General features: G+C 38.3%; 1 protein-coding gene across 4 annotated transcripts in view; it reads left to right on the top strand.

Annotated features, from left to right (window-relative positions):
* Ptchd4 (patched domain containing 4) overlaps positions 1 to 13,001 on the top strand; it is a 194,430-nt gene that overhangs the window by 169,698 nt on the left and 11,731 nt on the right. The gene's annotated exons all lie outside the window — the stretch shown is intronic.

Raw genomic sequence — 13,001 nt, forward strand, 5'->3', positions numbered from 1 at the left:
CATTTCTTCTCTGGCCTCTTCTTTTTGGAATGCTTTAGATATGTCAATAACCCTGGGCTTGCCTCTCACCGATTGTTCCTTGTCATAACTCCTATACTCAAAGAAATCAGCTTATAAAACAATAATAACTCTTAAATCAATTTCATTTCCTCAAAGTAAGATCCATCACAAAGTATCAGTGCACTCCAGCCAAAGACCACCAAATATACCAGGATAATTTTACAAGTTTAGATCTTCCGAAGATGGTAGTGAGGAAAACCAGTCTCACTGCGGCACAGAGGCATTTGAGAAGGAAGGCGTTTGACTGTACTCACTTTGTTATTTTTGCAAGTATTATAGGATTTCAACGAGTTCTCTAAGGAGTATAGTGTGTTACTGTCGGGAAGGGGAAGTCTCTGCTAAGTTATCTTGATAGTTCTTATGCTTGTGTCTAGGAATGGAGAATTGCAGCACAGAGCTAAGCTACAGCTGGTAAAAAAAATCAGCCGCCACTCTCATCCCTCTTCCTAGGGGGCATTTGGACCATTTCCTACTTTGGAAGTACTGTCTTGTTTGTATTCATTTGTGACTATAGAAGGGATTTATTTGGCCTCAATCTATCAAGTCACAGAGTAGCCATGCTTGGTGCTGTTTTGTGAGGTTATCGTCAACAGAACAGCACTAAACCCAGCTGTGAGCACCAGGCCAGCTCATGGCAGAACCGAGTACCCAGCTGCCAGGCCTTCCATTTTGCACTCATAAAACACTGTAGGTTGATTTTGTACAACTTGGAAGGCATAGAGGTACTGAGAAGAAAGAAAGGTTCCATGACACACTTCCTTAGCAGGTAGAAGAGAGCCTTCATGGGTATTGTTTTTCTGGGAGAAAAGCTGACATGAAAGTTCCAGGCTCCCACGCAGCTCAGCTGTGACCATAGAGTTACCCATAACCAACACAACAAGAAAAGAAAAAAAGAATAGCAAGGTCATAAAGGTAAGAAGTGTGAGATCTGGGACACACTCGTTAGTCCACTGTGGACACTATGCAACTAATTGCTACATTATATAATACTACCAGTTTAATAATTTAAATTTTACCAGGTTAAGTACGACAGTACCTTTAGCTACTAATAATACATACATAAATCAGTGTATGTATATGAAAAACACATATGTACACACTGTATCTTAGCAATGTTTATACAAGTATAACTATAAGTAGTCCAAAATGATTAAATGTGAACTGTAAAATGAGACTGTTTTTTCTCTTATATATTAATAGACAATATAAAAATATAGAAAACACACAACAATTCTAAAAACTACACAGGACTGTTAAGTTCCTTCGTTTTATTATTAAGGAGCTAATAAAATCCAGTAACCTCCCTTTACATGGCTAGAACGAGTATTGTTCAGATCCGAGCTGATTTCATCTGCTCTCTGTGCTGTCATGGCAATCTCACTGTGTATCATTCATGCTAGGACAATGACATTCCAAGAGAAATCAACTTCTCCTACTTAAAGACAATGTCAAAAGAGACTGTCACTCAAAAGTCTCCAGGTAAAACCAGCACGTGTCCCTGACCATGGCAGCTTGAAGAATGCCTGCCAAATTGCTTTCTACCTTATGTCTTCTGAGTTTATATAAGCACCAAGAGCTTTAAAGCCCTTTACATCTTTTGTGAGCTGTGGAACCTTGTGAGAGCTGATGATAACTTACTTATTCTAAATGGCAGTTAATGAAAAATAGAAAAATATATATTGATTATCATCGTGAGGTGAGATACCACATTTTAGATGATAGAACACCTAAAATACCACCACTTATATTGAAGTGGTATATAGTCCCATTTCCCTTTGGTCTAGTTTGGTCTGCAACGGTTTGGTTTTTGGAGATACAGTCACATTATGTAGCCTAAGAACTCACTGTAGAGCCCAGGATGGTGCCAAACTCACAGTGATACTTCTGCCTCAGTCTCCAAAATGTAAGGAATGTTAGTGTGACACAGAATGCCCTAGTCTTTCCAATTGTGTTTATAGCTAAACAAAAAGCAACAAAGATGTTCCTTCATTTCAGATCCCATTTCCGGTCATAGTAACAAGTCAGCAAGATTAACGTATTATATGCTAATTTTTTAATTGAGACTCACTGGCATATATCTCCACCTCTACCACAAATCATTAGGCAAAAGTCAACAAGTGTCCAGTTTAGTAAATTCAAGCAAATCACTTCTATGTAATCCTGCACTTAATACAGGGCTGTTAGTTAATAATCAATAATAAACACTGCTTATTATTAAAGTAATTATATATAGTATTAATAACTCTATAGTTCAAAAAATTCATAAAATATATAAATAATTATGTAAACAAAATATAACTAAACGAGTTTATATTAATTGAAATAATTTTTAATTTATATTAATTTATAATAACACAATTTTTTTCAATGGAGATGTGTTAAAATAGATGCCAATCCTGGTCAGTTCAGTTTCACAGACATTTTTTGAATGCTTACTCTATTCTAAATAGTTTAGTATAACAATATAAAGGGTGAGTGCTTGCCCAAGATCATGAGATGGATCATCCATGAACTCTTCCAGCTGAGTATAATGGAAAGCCTGTGATACTTGGGAACAAAGGACAGACTTGTAGCTGCCCAAGCGGAGTGATGTAAGCTAGAAAGTAGACCCTGGACTTAGCTGTTTAGGTTCTGCTGAAGCCCACATGAAGAATTGTACATGGGAGATAAAGGTAGGGGGACCTCTGTGAGTTTGAAGCCATCCTGATCTAGAGAGATAGTTTTAGGCCAGCCAGGCTACATGCAGAGGCCCTGTCTCTAATAAACAAATGAACAAACAAATAAATGAAATCACCAACTAAAAAAAAAAAAAGGAAGAGTAAACATGCTCCCATGTAATACCTAGCAAATGAAACATAATTCAAAATGGTAATGAATTATCTAAATTTTCTCAGCTGCTTGGCTATTTTAATTGGTGTGTTATCCTTTTGTTCATCATTCACTGATTTATTTGAAGTCAGGATGTTGCAATACCAAACTCAATATAAAATAAAATATCATTTCCTATGTATGTTTAGAGGTGTTTTCTGCAAGCTTAATTAATGAAAGAGTAGCTGCCGTAGTTAGGTTTTCTGTTGCTCTGGTAAAATATTTTGGCCAAAGCAAGCGTAGAGGAAAGACTTTATTTCATCCTGCAACTTTCGGGCCATAATCCATGACTGAGGGAAGCCAGCGTGGAACTCAAAGCAGGAACCCAGAGGCAGGAGCTGAAGCAGAGACCATGAAGGAACCCAGCTTACCAACTTGCTCCCCATGACTTGCTTTGCCTGCTTTCTTTTACCAGCCAGGACCATGGGCCCAAGAGTGGTACCTCTCCCCTGTGAACTGCACCCACCCACAATCAAGCATTATTCATCAGGACAGTACTTGATTGCAGGTTAATCTATGGAGGAATTTTCTCAATTACGTTTCCCTCATCCCAGTTAGGTATTGGTTTATGTCAAGTTGAGAAAAACAAGTCCAGTAGCTTCCAACACAGACATAACCACTAAGGTCTTCCTAAAGCATGCTATAGCAAATTGCATTGTTTTCAACCTCTGTTTCTGCATCTCTGATGTAGGTGTAAAGTTTTCATACCCTGCTGAATGGTGTGGAAGGTCCTTCTGTCTATGTGTTGCTTTTATTGATTATTGAATAAAGAAACTGCCTTGGCCTGTTGATAGGGCAGAACTTACGTAGGTGGGGAAAACTGGACTGTATGCTGGGAGGAAGAAGTGTAGAGTTAGAGAGATGTCATGGAATTGCCAGAGTCAAACATGTCAAAACTTGGCCGGTAAGCCACTGCTACGTGACGATACACACATTAATGCAGATGGGTTAAATTCATATTTAAGAGTTAGCCAATAAGAAGCTGGACTAATGGGTCAAGAAGTGATTTAATTAATACAGTTTTTCTGTGATTATTTTGGTTCTAAGCTAGCCAGGCAGCCAGGAACTAACAAACGGCTCCCTCCTCCAACAGCTCAGAGATAAGCATACTCAAGAAAGAAAGGAGACAGACCCACATAGGGATCTTTCCAAGGCAAATGTAAAGCGCTCTAACTCCACTGATGTAGAAAATAACTATAAACATAAAGAAGGTGCTCTCTAGAGTCTATCCAGCAGACAATAATAATATAGTTGATTCAGTCTAAGTGGATTCTATTAATTTGATTGTTTGGGTTGGGAGAGATTATCTTGGGATAAAAATGTCATATGTGATATCTGGAAATATTGCTCAATGTTTAAAAGCACTGGCTGCTCTTAGAAAAGACCCAGGTTCAGTTCCCAGGACCAACATGACACCGCAATACCATCTGCTGTGCCAGTTTCAGGGCCCCTGACACTCTCTTTTTGTCTCAATGGACAACAGGCACACATAGAGTTCACATGCAGGCCAAGCACTCATACACATAAAAGAAAAAAAATCTTTATAAAAATAGTATATGTAAAAGGTATCTTAGATACACAAGAGAATAATCTTGTTTTGAAAAGAGTCACTTTATGTTACACTACATGGATCTGATATGCAATCATAGTTTGTTGGGGAGTGTTTACCAGAGACTCAAGTAGGACCATATAGTTCTTGTTCTTGTGCTGATCTCACTGAAAACTGAGGTCAGCTTGGTTTGTTAACTATCCTTGTTGCTTTTCTCATTACTGTTACTAAATATTTAACAAGAAGCAAATTCACAAAAGAAAAATTCATCTAGTCTTAAAGTTTAAAATGAGATACAGCCATTTATGGTAGAGAAGGGACGGTGACAGGACCATGAGGCTTGCAATCACATCACATCGGCACTCAGGAAGAAAGACCAGACAGGAAGTAGGATCAGGCAATCAACAATAAAGATCCATCTCCAGTCACTCACTTCCTCCAGCAAGGCTGTTTATCCTAAAGGTTCTATGCCCTTCCAAAGCCCCACCACAAGCTAGGGGTAAGTGTTCAAACACATGAGCCTAGCCAGAACATTCCACAGTCACATAACTGTTGACTGAGGTTTCTGTCCCACCCAGTCCCACAGCCATTCTGTCCCAAAGAAATACACAGAGGTCTACATTAATTATAAACTGGTTGGCCTACTATCTCAGGCTTCTTATTAATTAATTCTTACATCTTACATTAGCCCATAATCCTTGTCTGTGTTAGCCATGTGGCTTGGTACCTTTATCAGTGAGGTGTTCTCATCTTGTTCCTCTATGTCTGGTTCATGACTGAAGACTGAGCTTTCCTCTTTCCAGAAATCTCCTGTTCCTGTCACCCTGCCTCTATTTACTGCCTGGTTGTCCTGCCTATATTTCCTTCCTGGTTTTTGGCCAATCAGCATTTTATTAAAGTAATACAAGTGACAGGATAAGAAAAACCATTGTCCCACAACACATGACAGTAGCTTTTATTGTTGTTTGGTTTTGATTTGTTTGTTTGTTTGTTTGGTTGGTTGGTTGGTTGGTTGGTTTGGTTTTCGAGACAGGTTTCTCTGTGTAGCTTAGATGCCTGTCCTGGAACTAGCTCTTGCAAACTAGGCTGACCTCAAACTCACAGACATCCACCTGCCTCTGCCTCCAGAGTGATGGGATTAAAGGCATGCACCACCACCCAGCATCAGTAGATATTTTTAAGAGGGAGGAACTTGTTCCTGCCTGAACTTGGTAAGCCAGACTTTGTTGTGTAGTAATAGGAACGGTGGGGCTGCGTCCCCAGCACCCTGGGCTGCCTGCTAGCTTATGCTCCGAAATAACAACACACAAATTGTATTCATTTAAACACTGCTTGGCCCTTACTGGCTAATTCTGATATCCCGATCAACCCATCTCTAATAATCTGTGAGCACCGGTCTTACCGGGAAGATTCTAGCCTACGTCCATCCTGGGTCAGAGCTTCATCGCGTGTATCTGCCTGGGAGAGGGGAGGATGGCGTCTCTGAGCTCACTTCCTCTTCCTCCCAGCATTCTGTTCTGTTTACTCCTCCCGCCTATGTTTTAACCTATCAGGGCAAGCAGCTTCTTTATTTAATTAACCAATGACCTTCCTCCATCATTGTTGGCTCCCCAAGGGAGGCTTTACCCCTCTGAGGAGTGGATGGGAGGGTGGGATGGAGAAGGTTGTGGGGAGCAAGGGAAGGGAAGGAGAACTGGGGCCAATATGTAAATTTTAAAATAATAAATAATATTGAAATATTTGCTTTAGTACTCTTTCACTAATATAGGCAAAAATAAGACCCAAGTTCTCAATTTTTTCATATGTTCCATTGCAAATAGGAGAATATATTAAATTGTTGTCAGTTATCTATACTAGCAGACAAATAAGTTTTATTATTGCGTGCTACTTCTATTTTTCTTCACTTAGAAAGAAGTGTCCACAACAGTATTCCTAAGACTTTCAGGACATTCAATACATATGTATGTAAACACAAATCAGCTGTTTTCATTCATCTTCCTCCTCAAATTATTCTCCTATTTCCTGTCCCACTCAACTCTGAGTGCTCTATCTCTTCTTCCATAAAATGTTGTTAAAGGAAATGTCAGCCATTTAATGTGTACCCGAGTGTGTTACTTCTTATAGTATCCCAACATGCTTTTCAAATATGTACTAACATAATTCAAGAAAATCATGATCAAAGTTTGCCAGTATTAGATTTTTGACCTTCATTTATTAATAATTTGCTATATGAACAAACTGATCTCTGATGAGAGGAAAGTAATCATAATTTTATGCACACATGCACACATATTGCCTTAGTTTTGTTTCCTGATGCTATGCTGAACACCCTGACACAAGAAACTTTGCGAAGAAGAAAGTTAATTGGTCTACAATTCCAAGTCATGGTCCATCATTGTGGGGAAGTCAAGCCAGGAGCTGGAGGATGATAATCATATTACAGTCACAATTAAGAGTGCAGAGAGAACAAATGAAAACTTGCTTGTGCTTACCTCAATTTCTCCACTCATAAAGTACAGGATCCCAAGCCCAGGGAATGCTGTCACCCACAGTGGGCAGGTCCTCCTACATCAACTAGCATAATGAAGACAATCCCTCACAAGCCAACTTGACTTAGGCAATTTCTCCTTGAGACTTTCTTACCAGGTAAAGATCATATAAAGTCAACAACTCAACTCTCTCTCTCTCTCTCTCTCTCTCTCTCTCTCTCTCTCTCTCTCACACACACACACACACACACACACACACACACACACACACACAAACACACTGCACTACCTATGTTTTTTAATTAGTACCTTTATCTAAGTTGCTCCTAATTAACTATAGCCTTTGATAAGGATGCTGAAGGATGCTGATTTTAATAGGAAAGTAAGACAGACCTACCACTACTCAGGACTGGAATAACAGAAAGAAATATTCAAAGTTCAGGTCATTATGTAACAAGGAAAGTCATATATTTTATTCATATATTTTCATCTGAGATAATAGTTCTTTGGTCATAGGTAATATTTAAAATTTAAAGACATTCAGAGTAAGGGGAGACCATTAAGAAGTAAGATGTGGTTACATAAACAAAGAGTGGGTTGCAACTTCTTTTAAGATATGTAGCACAAGAGTAGGAACTAACTGAAACCAATAAACAAAATTCACCAGGGTTTTTTTCTTTTTTTTACAAAAGGAAAATAAGGCAAACAGACAAACAACAGAAAAGAATGGGCTGTTCATGGTTAACAAAGTTGCTAGACAGATCAACAGGTCAACAAGAAGAAATAATCTCAAAGTCCTCATTTAACTTTTGTAAGACCCCAGTTTTATGTGGATAGATGAATAGGTTACAGATATACTGATGTAAAAAATTTGATAAAATAAATAATTATGAGACTAAGATAAATGCTCAAAATTGTTAAGAGTTTTCTATGTTATAGGATATAAAAATTATAAACAATTATTATATCTTTTATAATTTATCACTGGAAATGTATGTTATTTTGTGATCTGGAATGTGTGATTAAGCAGGTATGTGTGTAAGTAATTTGCTTTTCTTTATGTTAAACCAGTAATTCTCAATTAAGGACAGTTTTATTCGTAGAGAGTATGTCTCAATGTCTGGAGAAATATTTTATTACTGTGACTGTGGGCATACTATAGACTGGGTAGAGGAAAGGGATAAAACTAGACTTCCTACAGTGTAGGTGACCATCTCAAAAGTAAAGATTTATACAGACAAAGGTGGTGATAAGATTGGTAAATCCTGACATTAAACAAACAAAAGATTTACCAAGTGCTCATTCCTCCATGTAATAAGTTCTACTTATATTACTTAATATTTGTTTTAGAATTTGATAAAATGTGTTTTGATCACATTTGACCACTCCTGCAGCTCTTCCCATACTCACGTCCCTCCTTTTCTTATCACCCAATGTTGTGTCCCTTTGTCCCTCATCATAGTCAAGGTGTGCTACCGTGTGGTCCTCCTCTGGAGCACAGTCAACCCACCAAGGGCTATGCTCTTAGGGGAAACTGACCCTTCCTCTCCTCGCCACCAGCAATTGCCAATAACGCCTCAGCTAGGGGCAGAAATGCGTGCCCAGCTCCCTTTGCCATCCATGGATTTGGTGTGGCTTGGGCTTGCACAGTTCTTGTACATGCTCTCACATCTGCTGTGAGTTCATATGCACAGCTCATATCTGCCTATTGGTTTAAACAGTTTATTTTTCAATAGAAAAATGGAATAAGCTCTTGAGCTATCATAAAGGTAGTTCACACATAAACACATATAGATGTCTTTATAATAATATATACTGTTTGTGTTTAAGATATATATCCAAGGGCTCAATGTATTCAGGCTGTTTCCACTTATTATATTTTCTCAAGAATTTATGGTATGAATAGTATCTACCCCCAAATCAATTTGACCTTTGACCTTTTCTTATCTTGATTATGTTCCTGCATCTCTATCTTTTACAGAAACATTAATGGTTTCATCATAGTGCCACCATTTTTTGCATGTATATATTCCTACTTTTAAAACAGGTATTTTAGGATATGTGATATCTCTTTTTCTCAGGATCATGCAAGTCAAAATGGCCTGAATTGACTGACAAATACAGAAAGATTTTCTTGTCTGCCATTACATCTTGTGTGTTGGCTATTTAAAAGCCCTATGTAGGTATATATTGGTTTATATAGTATTAAACAATATGCAGCTATTCTGGATAGAACTGATACTGCTGTAATGATATTTATATTAATTTTTAGAATTTAATATTAATTAAAAATATGTTTGAGGGCTTGCTTATAGTCAAGAATTCAGAGGTAAATGGGCTGGAGTGTAAGCCAGTCAGTAGAACATGCACAGAGACCTGGGGTTGATCTTTGGCCCTATTTAATGGTTTACAGAGTAAGTAACAGTACTAAAGAGGTGGAAAAAAAACAGGCTTGGAATTCACAGTAATCCTTGACTCTATAGAGAATTCCGGCCAGGCTTTGTTGCATGAGACCCTGTCTCAAAAATAAAAGATGCTAATTGGTATTTTAGATGTTTCCAATGTCTAATATATTCCTCATAAAAATAATATTTTCCAGAACAAAGTAACATGCAATTCATTTCCCAACTTTAAATATGCAGCCTAACCAGAATAGAATTTATCCTGAGAAATTTTGTTCCATCATAAATGGGCTTGTGGCTGAGATCTTAAATCAATGGATAATTAGTCAGATAAGATTTTAGGAAACCGAAAACTGTCTGTATACCTGGGACCATCCAAGACGGTTCTGTGACAAAGAGGACTGAGCTGACCTTGAACAGACTGATAAGAACAAGAAGCAAAGAGAGACACAGAAAAGAGGATGAACAAAACTGAGAAGGTGAGACTGGCCACGGCCATAATCATGAAGCCATGAACAAAGAGCCATTGCTGGAGCAGCCGATGAGTTTGGGCTGCTAAGAAGTGACCAAATTGTGGGCGAATCCGAAGAGTGAGTTTCATGGGAAAACCCTATAAAATACCTACACGATAGCTACAAATAAGGTAAAACATGCCATGCCCAGAGACCACATTTTTATTCTCAATGAATATGTAAGCCTAAGAGTTTGCCCCATCCATAGAGACCTTTGTACTACATAAAGCAAAGCCTGCCCTACATAGGCTATTGAAAGCTCCATTAAAATGACCATTAGCAAAGGCAAGCCAAATTTAGTCTCAGCACCATGTGGATTTCCCATCCCTAGTGACTACAAAGAAAACTAATGTCCTCATTTCCAAAGAGAGGTGCTATAATTAAAGTCTTATTTCAATGACCCTAACCACTATCATAATGGATTTCACTGTCAAAAGAGTAAGAGAGAAAGAATTCCTTTTGGTCAATGAGTCTTATAAAAGATACAAGCAAAAAAAATTATTGTTGTTTTTTTAATCAAGATTTTTCTAACACCCATTGTTCTGCTTATGCTTATATGTCTGAAGTAAGAGATAAGTTCTTCCAAAAATATCCCTAGTCCTGCCTTGTACCAATCTGCAGTTTTGTAACCCTTCCTGCATGTTAACACCTTTCCTGACAGGAGACTCAGAAAAGTCACCAAAGGCTTTATGTTTGAGGTAAGACCTTTACTGTTTAATTCCCTTTAGTAGTTATCAATTAATTAAAATTAATAAAAGCTCTCCAAAGAGTATGTTTTGAAAATCAAAGATTAGCCTCATATATACTTAAATTATACAAATTATCATCAAATGAATTTATGAACATGATTTGTTAGTTATCCATGAAAAGGGTTATAGATGCTCACTCTCCTGCAAAACATCACTGTTCTGGGAAGAGATTCAGCAAGTTCACCTAACAGACTCACAAGCGGCCTCACAAGGAAGCTGATGGCTCTTCCAGGTGACCCCATGATGCTCTTTAGGATAGAACATGTTTTGGTTTTACAATTGGCTCCTTAGACGATTTCCACTTACACTGAATTGTTTAGCGCAGTGTCATATCAACACCATAGTTGAAGACCACCCTGAAAATAAGTCTGAGATAAAAAGAAAGAAGGAAATAAATATTGGGGATCAAGCCACAAACTACCACCAATACAAACCCAGATGTGCTAAAATGTAGCATTTGCAACGTCTTCACTAAAGCACTGCTAACTGAATCGTGTGTGGCACTCTTAATTAACTCCAGTAGCTAGGTAACATAGCATGTTTATTGTCCTGATTTTTGTGAACTAGGTCACTCTGCATTCTTCAATGGCATCAATGTCTAGCACATTTCTTGGAGAACAATCCAAGCACAGCTTGTGTCAGCTCACAGGAATTGTTCATGTTTGGGATTGCTATGCTTACAACCGGAAGAGTAATCTATGAAGATTACCACCTACGCAGAAAGTTACGAATGCTTATATTCTGGGTGATGATTGACAGGTCAGATTCAAGGAAGTGGTGGAAAGGGGGGAACTTACAATTATAGTCTAATACCTTTGCTCTCACAGATGCTTTCTTCTTTTGCTAGTAAGACAGTAATTCTTTCTTAAAACCTCTTAGTTTCTTGAAAGTATCTGGACACAGTCAAGACCAAATACCAGATTTTCTAGTAATAAGTATTGACTAAATCCTTTGCCTATTCACTCTTTTGTACAATATATATCAGAGGGTACCCAGAAATTGTTTAGGAAGAAGTATTTTGTTCATGCACAGATATAAAACAAAGATGTTTGTTCGGTCACAATGGAAATAAAAGCTTCTGAATGAAAATAAAAGATTCAGAGGAACCATTTGCAGTCATCTCTAGGCCTGGGGTCTTTTATGTGAACCAGGGAAGTTTTGTAGTTGCATCCAGTGTTAATTACTAAAAGTCCTGCGGCTGGAGAGATAGCTCAGAGATAGTTCAGAGCACATAATACTCTTGCAGAAGAGTATTTGATTTGATTCATGGTTTGGCTTGGTGCTGGTTTGATTCCAGGGACCCACATGACATGGCTCACAACCACCTGTAACTCTGGTTCCAGGGCATATTATGTGCCTCTCTTCACCACAAACATACATGCACATACATAATAAATTTTTATTTATTTTACATTTAAATTCATAAAAGCGGTCTGGGAAGATGGCTCAGTGCCTGATGTTCAAGCAAGAGAACGGAGAGTCCAACTCAGGTCCTCAACACCTACTTAAATGCCAGGTTGGCATGGCAACCCACTTATGATCTAGCATTGGAAGGTGGAAGCAGGATCCCTAGGACAAGCTGGTCAGTGAGGCCTGCCTCACTAGTGAGCTCTGGGTTTGATCAATAGAGTATGCCTAAAACGAATAAGGCTGGAGAATTATCAGAACAATTCCTGACATTTGCCGTAAGCCTGTTCATGCACCAACAGTCATAGCACATGCACTGTCACACATATGCACATGCACCAACACTCATAGCACATGCACTGGCACACATATGCACATGCACTGGCACACATATGCTCATGCACTGGCACACATATGCACACGCACTGGCACACATATGCACATGCACCGTCATACATATGCATATGCACTGGCACACACATGCACATGCACTGGCACACATATGCATGTGCACCGTCATACATATGTATGTGCACTGGCACACATATGCACATGCAGTGGACACATAAGCATATGCATCAGCAAACATATGGACACACACCTGCAAACACGCATGCACCCACGAGAGAGAGAAAAATGAAAAAAAAACCTATATGAATTGATGATGAGCATGTTATAATCACTATTTTAAAAGCTAGTCATTTAAGTGTTTAATCTCATCTTGTAATTCTATAAAACAATACATGAATCCATTTAAAAGGAATGTGGATGAGTTAACCAAGCATGTGCATTGATAGTAAAGATGCAGGTGACAGCTTCTGCTCTTGACAACTAAGGAAGACTGAGCATGCAGGGAGAAAATATCATGTGGATACAGCGCTGTATCTACAACTTTTCAGGTAAATAGCACAGAAAAATGAATCTTTTATTTCACCCAGAATAGCAATGAGCACAGTTTTTGCTTG

This window comes from Microtus ochrogaster, linkage group LG2, assembly GCF_000317375.1.
Source record: "Microtus ochrogaster isolate Prairie Vole_2 linkage group LG2, MicOch1.0, whole genome shotgun sequence".
Taxonomy (NCBI): Eukaryota; Metazoa; Chordata; class Mammalia; order Rodentia; family Cricetidae; genus Microtus; species Microtus ochrogaster.